This window comes from Equus caballus, chromosome 8 (genome assembly GCF_041296265.1).
Source record: "Equus caballus isolate H_3958 breed thoroughbred chromosome 8, TB-T2T, whole genome shotgun sequence".
Taxonomy (NCBI): Eukaryota; Metazoa; Chordata; class Mammalia; order Perissodactyla; family Equidae; genus Equus; species Equus caballus.
Window position 1 is genome coordinate 55,368,351 of NC_091691.1, and position 14,150 is coordinate 55,382,500.

General features: G+C 38.2%; 1 protein-coding gene across 8 annotated transcripts in view; it reads right to left on the minus strand.

Moving 5' to 3' along the window:
• The window catches only part of ZNF521 (zinc finger protein 521), a 273,513-nt gene that overhangs the window by 257,112 nt on the left and 2,251 nt on the right, over positions 1-14,150 (minus strand). The window lies entirely within an intron of this gene.

The following is a 14,150-nucleotide window of genomic DNA, read 5'->3' on the forward strand; positions in this document are numbered from 1 at the left end:
TTTCATTATAGTATATTATTATATTTTATTATTAGTTATTATTGTTAATCTCTTATTGTGCTTGATTTATAAATTAAACTTTATCAGGGCTATCTATACATAGGAAAAAACAGTATATATAAGGTTCGGTATTATCTGTGGTTTCAAGCAGCCACTGGGGTTCTTGGAACGTATTCCTCCGCAGATAAGGAGGGACTACTATATACCCTTTCTAAAGTGTCTTCCAGAATATCTATTTTAAATGATCTTGAAGTGGAATTTCTTTCGTCACTTACCATTATTTAAGGATATTCCATTCATTAAAAGTGGCCTCACACAATCCTCTTGACTCTCTCCACTCTGATTTTCATTACTATTTCTTTCACTTCATTTAGCATTAAGGTTGAAGGAAAAAGTATAAATGGATATTTGAAAGTCATCTGATTGGATATATTAAGGTTTTAGACTTTGTCCGTATAGAAAGACAACTTTATGACAGTTATAATTTAGTTAAAATAGAAAGAGATGGTAGTGTCTACACAGAGTATCACCAGACGAATGAGTGCTGAGGTCAACCAGCGGGCAATGACGGAGGCTGAATTTCTAAAGCCCGAAGGGACAGCGAGAGCCCAGCAATCTGGGAGTGGGAACTGGGTGATTTCAGGAATTAAACAGAGAGAGTAGGACTGGGGACTGAATGGGCAAGGGAAGATAAGGGGAAATAAAAATATAGCAAACTGAACAGTTAGGATTTACTGCAGAAAAGAATGGAGAAGAAATTAAGAGGAAAGAAATTTCAGACAATCTGCCCCAAAATAAGTCTTCACATAAAATTAAAGCAGCAGCTGGACAAGCCAGACAGACTGGCAGTTAATAGCCAGTCAGCCGACATGTTCCTGTAGTTTCTTGCCGTCTTCACACTCCATACTCACTCGTGCTTCTAGACAACACAGAATTCCTCTCTGAAGCCTAAAATAAAACGCTTCTAGATAAATTTACTGGCGAATACGGCAATATAGAAAATCATTCCCTTGTTTGGCTAATTCCTTTGTAAACCCAAGCCCAGATTTACCTTTTTAATTTAAGGATTATTAATAAATCTACTATGATTAAACCTTCATAATGATATGTGAATTATTTGTCTCTAGTTCCTCTCCCAAGAACAATTAGCCTACCTTTGCAAATTAGCATTGGCCCTTCTGCAAAGAACCTCAAAGACACAGACCTGACTTACCAAAAAGATGGCAGAGGCTCTAAAATTAATTAGCTCCACTTTATATTTCCATTATCTTTTAATTGGAATTTCTGCAGGAATTTTTCTTTCAGAACTCTCCTACCTTGGCAAAGCAAAGTGGAGCTGGGAATCAAGCACCACCTTGGCCAGCGGGAAGGGACTGGCTGTGGTGGGCTGAACCCAGCAAAGATGTCCACAAAGAATCTACCCAAGACAGGTCTCTGAAAGGGCTGAACCCAACCCCACAGGTACCTGGAAATCCTCACTCCTGAACCATAGCAAAGAGGAATTTTCTAGAATAGAAGAGTTGTATACCATTGAGATGAAGAGTTTCCCCACAAAAGTGAGAAAACCTTTGAGAGTAAGAGTAAGAAACATTTACTAGGTACTTCCTATCTGCCAGATACTATTCTAAGAACTTACATGATTTAACTCTCAATTCTCACAACAACCCTATGAATTAGGTTTTATTAGTACCCTCACTTACAGATACAGAATCTATAGTGAAAAGTGATTTAGTAACTTGCCCAAGGTCAACCAGATTAGAATTTCAACCCAGGGAGTCTGGTTTAAGACCCATGCTCTTAACCACCATACTATATTGACCCATCTACTAAATGTTTGCTAAGTACCCACTGTATTTCCCGAAATACCCTTAGGAGCTGGGGACATGGGGGTTGAGGGGGACAGACAAGGCCCCTCAGCCAATGTAATGGGAAAGACAGAACTAAAAGAATGATTAGGAAAAAAATCTTTCTATATCATACACATAAGTTATAAGGGAAAGCACTGACAAAACTGAAAATAAGAATTTTAAACTTCTCTATGGGAAAAGAAAAAAAACCTACCACCCACAAAGTCAAAAGACAAACTGGGGGAAATATCTGCAACCCTAAGTCAGAGAAAGGACTAATTTTCTTAATAAGATGAGCTGCTCTTTCAAACCAAAAGCAAAAGAGCTAAGGAAATAAAAAGGCAATTCACAGAAAAATAAACACAAATGGTGTATAAACATATGAAAATATGCTCATAATTATAGAAATGCTAATTAAAATGTCAATGAAATACTAGTTTGTTTGTTTCACAAGCCACATTAGTAAAGATAAAGTATTTAAACACAGGCACACTCTAACCCCGCTGCTAACAGCAGTGTGAATTGGCATTACCTCTGCGGAGGGGACTCTGGCAAGATCTATCAAAATGTTAAATGCACATTCCCTTTACCCAGCAATTCCATTTTTAGGAATTTACCCCATATATTTAATCATACATGCCAGCCAGGATGTGTGTATGCTCACTGAAGCAACATTTGTAAATAGTAAAATAAATAAATAAGTAAATAAATAGAAACAACCTGATAGCCACCAGTGGGGAAAGGGTGAAATAACTGACAGAACACCCTACAATGGATAGTGTCAAGTTGTTGGAATAAAGGGGAGTGGTCCTAGGTGTTGCTATGGAGGGATTTCTAGGAGATATATTTAGGGAGGACAATAGAGAGAGCTCCCATTTTTGTTTGGGAAAAAAAGATACCCAAGGCATTCGACAATGGTCCAGTTCGCTGCCTGAGGACATTGCCACTAGAATCCTCATCCTCTCTAAATAACTGTGGAACAGATATTTAAAGAACAGTTGGAAGGGGCAACACATTATTAGCCTGTCCAGGGTGTCAATGCATGTCACTCAGACTTGCTTAGAGAATTATGTGGATGGCGGTAAGAGTTGGATATGTGTAGCTTCAAACATCCTCTCGTAGACTATTTTTCGGGACTTTATGAATACCATCATGAATAGAGACAACAGAAAATGTCTAAAGAATGTGAGTTGAAACGCGAAAAAAAGAAAAGTGTTGGTAGGTGGATTACTGTTTTTATAATTTTCCACAGTTTTTCTATATAAGTTTTTAATTAAAAGAACACACTAATGGATTGTTGATGCATTGTCATATTCTAATATTTACTAAGCTCCTTGATGTGGAAATTGTCCTAATAATTTGCCAAGATCATAAACAGAAATATATTACATGATTTGTATATATTTTCGTAAATATATGTAAGGCGAATTGGAGAGGAAGGTTGTTAAATTGTCTTATGATACCAAAATGAGTAAGTTTATCCAGCATTTAGACAGCCTTATAGGAATTAAAAGAAATTCAGATAGTTTTTATAATAAATAGACTTAAGTGATGAAAAACTCAATGGATATAGTTAGAGCAATCTGCATATAGTGGGAAAACCAGGCCTGTGACAAGGCCTATGAACAAAGAATGGCCAGAACTTGTACACAAGTTAGCCAAGTGCAAATAATAAAAAGAGATACCACTTGTATAAATTGAAAGTACACTACTTAGTTGCAAAACTAAGTATGTTTGGAGTTAAACAACGTTATAAGGGACACAAAGATTCATTTAAATATGTCTTCATAAACTGTTAGCTCCATGAAACCCATGAAGCAGTTGGATCTGACTTGTTCCTTGCTGAATCCTTGGCACCTGACACATAACTGATGCTCAGTAAAACTTCCTATAGAATGCATAACCATGTTCAACAGTTTTCATTCAAAAAAATATTAAACTTCAGATTTGGTTTGAAAGTGCTTCCTTGAGGATCCTTCCCTGACCTCATTGCTATCTCTGTGAAATGTTCTCATAGCTCCCAGTAATTTCCCTTCTCATGATTGCAAACTACTAATATCTATTTAATTGTTTGTTTAATGTGTTTCCACTGCTTGGTTGTAGCTGCACAAGAACACAGACCATATCTGTCTCCTTCATAGCATCCCCAAGTCCTTGCACTCCTAGAGTGGTAAATGATGGATGTGCAGTAAATATTTGTTGGTTAAACAAAGACTGAATTAATGCATGTGTTTGTGTATTTGTATGTTTATTTCCCATCTAGTTTAGGCTGTGGGGATTCAAAGAAAAGGAAGAGAGAACCCTGCTCTCAAAGGACTTATCGACAAACCTGAAAACCAACTTAGTGCCATAGTTTCTACGGTATATGGGGTATAGAGGGAATAATAAAGTGAAGTCATTTTACTCAGGTAGGTGAGAAAAAGCCTCACAGAAGATGTGACATGAGTCTTAAGAAATGAAAACAACCTTCAAGCCTTTATTATTGTACAAAACCGACAAGAATCCACAATATAAGCCTACAGGAGGCTCAAAGCGAAGCTGTGAAAATCATTAAAGGTTTGAGACATGCTGCTATAAGAAGATGGTACCAACATTTGGGCAAGTGGATGAACATGAATTGAAGATGACTAGCCAACATAAGTCAAATAAAATTAAAATGCTGTCCTTAAAGCAACACACTTTGACCTTGGCTCAAACATTTATACTGCTGCAGGTTCATACCCATCCCACGGCAAACATCCACCTGAGACCCAGGCAAATGTAGAGTTGGTCACACACTCATATAAACACACAGTTTCTAGTCCAAAACAGCTACTGCTATTAGGGCCAATCCCGGTGAGATATGACAAACCCCTAGAGAGGTGGATTGGTCACTGGCCCAGAGCTCTCATCTACAAGCTGCAAACTGCTCTATGGAAATTCCAGAACTTGGATGGAATCAGATTCCTTATAAAGGCCCTGAGAATGGTTCAGTGTGTAATATATGTGTCCTTCTATATTAACTCCCTAAATAGGGAGCCTGGACAAGAAATAATCGTGGAAGATAAGACCATCTAAACTCTGTTGTTTGATTTTCTTCCATCAGTTACAACTCAATCAAGTTCACAATTTTAAAAGCATGCCTGCCCTATGAATATGAATTATTGATCAACTTGCAAGAATTACAATTTCTCAATATGAGAATTCTATAATGTTAGAGGTAGAAGGGAACTCAGAAGTCATCAACACATTCATTTGGTAAGAAATAAAATGATTTTGGTTCCACAGAAGTTTACTGAGCACTTAGTAGAAGTCAGGCACCTGGCTAAGCACGCTCCTCTTCTGAGGGACACAGAGGCAAAGACAGAGCTAGGAAGCCATCCCATGGGTCTGCCGGCCCATCACACTCATACTAGGTTTTAAATATGCAAATCAGCAAGTATAAAAAACAGTTACATTTAACGGGAGCTATAAAATGGTGTTATTATCTTGTAATGGTTTTATTTTGAAGATTAAAAATTTGGTATAATGATGCAATACTTATGTAAATGACCTATATGATTTTGGAGGAGGCAAAAGGGATTTCATGTTGATCATCTTTTTCTTCGGTCAGTTACACTCCACCATCACCATTCATTCATTCAGCATTCACATCTTTGAATATGAAGACCATCAAGACACCCAGTATCATTATCCCTAAATTGTCTTCTGCTTAAAATCTATGATTCTGTAGAAGTCTATTTCAAAGCATTCACCTATCTCCCAGGGGAAAAATAATCAAACCTGTGCTGTGGACTTTGCAATACCAACTTGTTTCATTCCTTAGTGTTCTATTCCTGAATAGTTAATGGAATGAATTCCTCATGACTTGTTTCACTTCAGTTTTATATAGCAGGGATTCTAACTGAAGTTTAGTTTTGCTGTTTTTTAATATTAATATCATACACATTCCCCAAGAGCATCCCAATACGTTAAAAGATGCCATAAGTTCTTTTCAAATTTTTAAAAATTAACTTTAATATCACACAATTAACTTTCAGAGATGTCATCCAGATCTTTAAGGAAGGGCAAAATATATTGCAAAATCAGTGTCCTAAATCCAAATGAGTTGGAAATAAATATTCTCTATGTTGTATTTAGTGGTTTCAGTCCAAGTGAGTCTATTTATGTTTTAATTATAAGAGAAAACATAGTTCACCACTCTTAAAAAGTACAGCTCACCAAATTTTTGGTGCCAAAAATATTTTTGGTGAAACTCATTTTATCTAACTTTTTTAACTGACTCAACTTGGTGAACAAGCGACTATACCATATACACCTATCTCCTTCTCACCGCCTGCATAGCTTCCTTCCCCAAATTAAAAAGCAATTACCAATTTAAAATCTCCTCTAGTTTTCTAGACCTTAAACTTCACAAGAGCAGGACTTATGTCTGTTTGGTTCACAAGTGAATTCTCAGAATTCAGTGCCTGGGACAAAATAAGCACTCAAAAAACGCCAAAACATTGTTAAATGATGAAATGAGCCCCTCATTTTACAGACAGGAAATCCGAATCCTAGAAAATAGAGGGTAAGTGGCTTGCAAAAAATGCAGACAGCAAATCAGAGCTCGGCCCTGTGCCCTTTCCACTCTCCAGCCATCTCCCTACCAGCACTAATATCCAAGTCACAATACTGATGACCATAACTAACTGTTTCTGTTTTTATTCTCAATTCTTTCCAGGAATTAATATGCATTCCCTTGAGTCCACAATTCTTTTTAACCCTTGCCTGCTGTCCACAAAAATTGCATCTAACTTCGCATATTGCACACTAACAACCCCAAACCATCCTACGTAATACATACAGAAACTTCAGACTCCATACATCAGCTAATGAAGAAAACATTCAAACCAACTCCACCACCCATATAACACCACCTTCCAGCTAATAGTTCTGTTTTGGCTTCACTGGTACTTGGTAGAGTGATGTTTATGAATACTTAATTGCTTTTTCTTAATGTATAAAAATAAGAAAAGACAAAAGTGTGATACTAGTGATGGAAAGCATACATCTAATAAACTTGAAAGAACCGAGACAAGCTAAATCATTAGGAATGCTGAAAGCAATTACGGTTTAGTCGTTTAGTCTTATTCACACACTTACTAGACCTAATCTGGTTCTATTGTGAAGGAGTAAAATAACATTAAAGAACATGTGTGAAATGCTAGAAATAGTTTCCGAAAGTCAATATATAGTTGAAAACACTGTAATATATTTTAGATTTCTGGTCACAGCACACCCCTGTAGTACAACAATTTACCATTCACCTTATGGACTCTTCAACTCTCCACAGCTTTTCACAAACGTATTCTGTATGAATATGTGGGGCTGTCTGTACTCGAGAACGAGAGCTGTGTGTCCTCTTCATTCCTGTCAGGTAAATAAGTCTCATCTCATAGGACACCAATGGGTAAGAAATTTTGGAAAAAGCCAATCATGAGAAAGAAAGGAGAAGGTAATAAAAATAGTGAAATAATGACACTCAATGGTAAAGTGATTTTAATTTCTAAAAGGATATTATATTTCTTACAATGATACCAATTTTTATTAGGCAAAATCCAATTCAATCCCATTTTTTCCTTAAAAAGTGATTAACACATAGGGATTTGCTAAAGAAAATGTATTTTCTATAGAACATTGGAGTATGTTTGTGTGTGCATAGTACTCACATGTATATCCCATACCGGGTTGTGCTAACTGAAGCGCTGAAACCTTTTGGTTTCACATATACAAAAAAAAAAAAAATTTAAGCAAAATATAATTCCAACAAACTACACGATTATAAAAATGAATATTCTGAATGTCAGTCACTTGACCATATTCAATATTTGGCTTGAGAGAGCCATGCTCCAGCATGAAGAGTATATGCTTTCCAAACCAAGTCATCTTCATTTGAAAACAAGACTTAAAATGCTCAACACATACACACATGCAACTGATTTATATATATTTCTTTCTTTTCAGAATTTTTCAAAGCATTTACTATCCCATGAAATTAAAATATATGGTGTCCAACAATAATAATTTTTAAATATGTGCACTTATTTTTTTCATCTTCTAAGAAAGAGGAGTTTCTAGACAGTCATATTTGAATCTGGATTTTTTTAATGACCAAATTGTAAATCTGTGCAATCAGACATCTACAGTAGAAATGCCAACGGTAGTGTGTGCTGCCATAGTAATGACACCCCCAAGATCAACCCAGTGCTTGTAGCTGTAGCAGGGTCCCCAGGCAGCTGGATAACTGCGGCTTGATCATTATCCCTGCTAAAACTGAAGCTACTGAAGTTTTAGAGAATTCGTATCTTACTGAATTTCTTTCATCTCTAATAAGTACTAAACTGGCATAATTACTTATACTAGAGGTGGAATGTGATGCATGTTAAAAGCCCAAGCTGCCTAAAATTAAAGTTTAAAAAAAAAGCCACGATTCTACTTAGTTTTCAAAGATTTATCTTGTGTCAGGCTTTTATGCCAAGAGTTGCATAATTATTTAAACCATTTAAAAGCTTTCCTTACACTATTTGATTAATACTATAACAGAGCTATTTAAATTTACTAATGTTAACTTTAATGTTTAAGTTTTAATTGCTTTGTAATAACATTGTTGCAGAACGTATTTTAAATCAGAGAAGTACACTTTCATTACAACAAGCAAGGTATATGCAGTCCTGGCTAGTGTACCATGTAATCCCCAAACAAAAAACAGGAACATATTTCAGATTTAATTGAAATGGGATTAGAAAGTTGCATGCATCCCCCCCACAGAACTGACTTTAACCTTTGACAGCACAATGGGAGTCAATGGAGAAAAAAATTGAATACATCTGGGAAAATACTTAACCAGAGGTTTGATTTAGAATATCAGCCTTTGTATCAAAATCTCATTCAATTCAAAAGCATTCTGTAACATATTACCTCACGACAATATTTACATTTTTAACAATCCATACGGCTCCTTAAATATGATGCAAGCGTTTCAAGTCTTAAAATAATTTTTCTCTCTTAAAAATAACTAAAAACTCAACCTGGTGTCTATTAAATCCAGCCATAAAGAATGTATGCTATGGCAACAGAATTAATGACATTAAACCAGCAATGTGAATTCTGTCAGATGAATTAATAAAACACAGTAATAGAAAAAACAGACCTTTCATAAAATTCTTAATTGATTTTGGTAGAATTGTTCTTTTCTACCATCAAAACCTCTTTCTCCTCATCGCATGGCTCTACATCAAAATGAAAACTCAAGCAACTATACTTGATATTACATTTCAACTTATGTCAACAAGTATTTTACTAGAATTTACCAGACTAGCCAATTCTCACAAACAGACTTCCTTTAAAAATAAAAGGAGGGGAGTAAAAACGTTCCTATAAAATGAAAAGAAATCCCCTACAAATATGCTGCAAGACTTGCAATGACCCAAATAAGCAAGCAAAATGAACTTAGCATAATTACTTGAAGCAAAAAGTTGAAAAATTCTACCATCACTCTTAGGTGTCACTGCCGTCAATAACTACAATGGATTTAAAGGGATATGGGAATACTCTGGCAAAACAAAAAAGAAAAATTATTAACAGCTTGCTTTATAAACTGCTAATCTCAAACCCCTTTGTAATTTCATTTTTACATGTATGCTTTTATGTGCAATATCCTATTTTTTGCCCCTTTTTGGCTGGAGGAATAAAAGCCAACAATTCACTCATGCATCAAACAGATGTTTTTGTTTTTAAGGCCAAGTGGAATCTTATGAATTTCTGTGCCCTCCCTTTAAGAAGATGCTGCCAGAACAGCTGAAATCGTGAAACCGGCGTTTTGGAAAAGACTCACTGGACCATCAGTTCTGGAACTTTGACTAGCACCCGTGGGATTCTTGCCAACTGTAATTGCTGTTTTTGTTTATGTCGGATTGTCTACTGATTGGACTATAATCAATTTAATGACTTCAACATCTAGTCAGTATAATTTAGAGGTGGTAGAGGGAAGAAACAGTCACTGCTTGATAGATGAATAGAAGGACAACTGCTGAAGGGGCTGTGGATGTCAAACCCTGAGCTTCTGCAGGGTCTCCAATAATCAGGCTTTTCAGCATCCAAATCCAAAAGCAAAAGCACATATAGCCAGGTGCCACACAATGAGTAGAGCGTTTTGCCCTTACAATCATGAAAAAAAAATGTATACATATACAGATATATAGGTATCTTAGTATTTCTTTTAAAACTACCTTAGGTTAAAATCTAGTTATTAAAAAAGGCATCATGCTTAACTTATCTAAAAATAATTTTGAGGCAAGATCTATACTGTAAGTTTTAATTAAAAGCAAACTATTACACTATTTCAAGGCAACTGTCTTTTCATACAAAATTCAGGGCTTTTTTCTTACTGTGACATCATTTCCAAAACCAAAACTGAATCTCTAGTGGTATGGTTATTTTTGTAAGAAATAAAACACATGGAGTATAAGAGAACCACATTTTTTTTTTTTTTTTTTGGTTATAAAAAACTTCACCTGTCTACCTATAAGAAAATATATTTTGACTTTGAAAAAAAGAAGGAAAAAAATGTGTTTAAATAAGGACTGGAGAGTTTAACATTTCTATTAAATTTAGGGGCTAGCACAAGCTCCCTGTGGGGGCTTTTTTAACACCTACAATTTCGAGCTTTTCCACTGGAGAACACAGCCTAATAGATAGGTTTTCTGACTTTCAAAAGGTTATGGACTTAAAATCCATTGCCTTTTCATTCAGACTCTATAGTTTACATTTCTTCTTTAAATTGAGAGCTGAATTTTTGCCACTTCATTCTATTTCTAAATAAATTACTTCTTTTTTTAAAAAAAAAAACTTTATAAGTACAAAAGAAGGTAAATGGGAAAAAGGAAAAAGGTCAATCATAAGTGTGATAACTTCAAAATGTGCCAAGTTACAAAGGGTTAGCTACTGCGACAGCCAACTTAAACAAGGCTCTTTGGGGGCTCTCTTTCTCCCTGGTTTCCCCCATTTCTCTCTAGAGGCGCCGGTGTGGGTTTATGAACACCTGAGGGTCCAGGTATCCTAATTGTGTCTTGTGTTTAACTTGGCCATTTAAATGTCTAAGTGCTCCCCTCTCTCCTTCGCAGCTTTATAACTTGGCTCCTGCTGAATATATCACACCTTTATGTAGTGGACCACTTTTTCCTTCTTACAGTGCTTTTTGGAGCAAATTTCAAAAAAGAAATGTTTTCATCAGGTAAAATGGCCCAGAAACTTCCATCAGAGAAGCACCACAAGAAATAGAATAAAGAGCCAGCAAGAAAAATAGAAATAGGTCACAATTGACCAATTTGATGCAACTGATTTGCTGCCTCTAAAAACAAGCTGACAGCAGAAGTATTTTCAGTAGGTAATCTACTCAAATACCATGTCTACTCTCAGGAATTGAGATAAATATCCAAATAATACAAATGAGGTAGAGAGGGTGACTCATTTAATTGTCTGACCAACCATGCCTGTAAATACTGGCTTTAAGGCTCTGTTTCATAAACAGAAAGGGTTATTCTGAAGATTCGTAGCATAAGGACAGATGAAGTTTCTCGACTTTGTATGTGGGCTGAGAGTTCTGATGCTAGAGCTTTGAGAGGCAGAAGGGTAAGAGTTTCACGTTTCAAAATATATTTCGCAGCTTTCACAAATAGAAAAATGAATCTTTGTGGTGTCTACCAGTTTGAATGGACTTCAGAGCAGGTAAGGAGGGCAAGGCTCCACTCCAGCCAGAAACCTGGCACCCCCTCTCGGGAGGCGGGCTATTGGAACAATTACACGAAACTTTGCTACAAACAAAAAACCCTGCCTACTTTTTAAAGTAAACATACTTATTCATTCAAAATACTAAATTTATGAGAATACACAAAATAAATCTTAATAGAATTTCCTAGTAGTCCTTATTCTTGAAAACAAAAACTCCCAACTTAACTGTCATTTTGTTTTAATGTTTTTACCTGCCTTATGTAAACTACTCCCCTGAGACACAAGTTTCAAATTATGATATCAAAAGTGACAGCCATTATCAGAAATATCTTTTACATCTTGTTTGTTAAAGAAAGAATGTGGCTGTAGAAGACAAGTTGGAAATTGAATGCAGAACTTCGTGTTTTATTTAGAAGGGCACATGGCATTTTCATGGCTTCCAATGCCTCCCTCAAGTAGGTATAAAGTCATCTAGAAGGTTCTGAAATATTGTCACTCATCTAACAAAATCAGAATTTTGATCTCTTAGTTGCAAACCTACTAATCAGTTCTTCATAAAAGAAGAAACTTAAATCAGGGCTGCCTTTCTATACCTGCTGATAGCAAAGCGTTACTCCTTGCTTATTATTATTATTATTACGCCAGAATATTTGCCATAGCAACACCTCCCTGGGTTTTCTACGATCCAAGTGTGACCTTCCAAACAATATAGTGGACAGAAGCCACATACTCAGAACACTCCTCAAACACATTCTGAAAAATGGAGACCCTTCCAGGAAGACACAGGAAAATGAAAATAGGGAAGAAAAGGCTAAGTATTAATAGGAGCCACTTAGAATGCCATTCTCCTTCTCCAAAACCGCTACTAATATCACCATTACTCATCTGACATAGCTCATCTAAATATGTATTTTTCCAGGTAAATCCATACCCTGCGGAAAAACAAACGGCTCTTCAGTGAGGACTGGACTATTTTCATTCCTCTCTTCAGCTTCTCACCCCGAAAGCTCAGCCAGCCCACCTGAGGCCATTCGCTCTTCTGGGAGTTGGCCAAGCAGCTGATAGAGAACACCACTGTGTTCCGTGCCCACACAGAGAATGGAAGCTAAATTTTTGTTTTTAATGTAAATATTTTATTTAAAGCTTGGCAATTGACACACAGATGCTGTGCCTTCATGGATACAGGAATTTTTTTGCAATATAACAAAAGAATAAAACGCCCTCTTTACTCATTTGCACTTTTTTTTCCTCTTATTAACTTAGGAACTGCATAGGTCTGGATCCCAGGTATTTTGCAATTCGACTTATCCAAGATTGCCCTGCGAATACCGCCAACTGACGGCTTCACTGACTGCAATAAAACCCGAGTGCAAGAGAATAAATCCTCTTTCGGAAATACGGGGAGCACACGCACCCACAATCAACAGAACTTTCACTGTGAATTCATTCCAAAGGCAGGTGAACTGCATGCCCACAAGCTGCGAATGAGCAAAAACCACCAATTGTGCAAACTTCAATAAACTTTTTAAAAATAAAAAGCCTCCAAAATTACTGAGGTTTCAGAAGCCTCTTTGCAGCCCTTTAAGCCGGGCTGACGCTAAGCGCTATCCTATCAAACTCGGAAAGTTCTTCTTTCCAAGTGACTAGGAAGGTTTAGTCCTGGTACTTCGCTCAGCGTGACTTTTAAGGAAGCAAAGAGTCTCCCGGCAAGTTCCCCCGACGCGAGCGTGGTCCACGGTTACCCTGACACCCGCGCACGCCCGTGGCGTTTATCTTTTCACTATCGACGCTTGAATCTTCCAGGCCTTTGGTCTGGCTTTTCCCAGAAAATGTGTGGCCCACGTGAATGTAAATCACTACAAAAACTGTGTCAAGACACATGTCAATGATTCATCTCGTTTTCAAACTCAAACTTCTCCCGTGCTTCAGGAACAAGGAAAGCGTTCCAGTGTGCGAGGCCCTCCCCCACCCCGTCCCTTCCCAGGAGAAGAAAGGGCTTTGTGTGTGCAGTGAGGGCTCCGTTAATCGAGTTCATAAATACACATCGGCCGGGGGCCGCAGAGGCGTGGGGCGCCCGGCTCTGCTCACCCCCCGCCCCGGACCGGCGGCCGAGTCGGGAGAGCGAGCGGCAAGAGCAGGGGCAAGTGGGCGCCGGGGCCGGGGAGCCGAGGAGGAAGAGGATGCTGCGCCGCCGGGGACCAGAGGGCGGGGCCGCGCGGACCTCGGCGGGACCCCGCGGGCCCCGGCGGACGCACAAGCCGCCCTTTGTCCTCTGCCTCCGGGGTCGCGGGGGCCCCGGCCGCCTCTAGCTGTCTGCCCCATGCCCTCGCCCCGATTCCCTGCCCGGCCTGCCCGCACCTCCTCCGCTCCTCGCGCTCCGCCACTCGCCCTCCCCGCTGTCGGCCTCGGAGCGCCGGACCTCCCGGCTCCCGCGGCCGCCCGGCCCCGGTTTCCCCGGGAAGAGGCTCGGGAAGGTGGAGGAGGAGGAGGCCGAGGAGGAGGAGGAGGAGGAGGCCGCCACGTGACTCTCCTCGCCACATTCCACCACTGCCA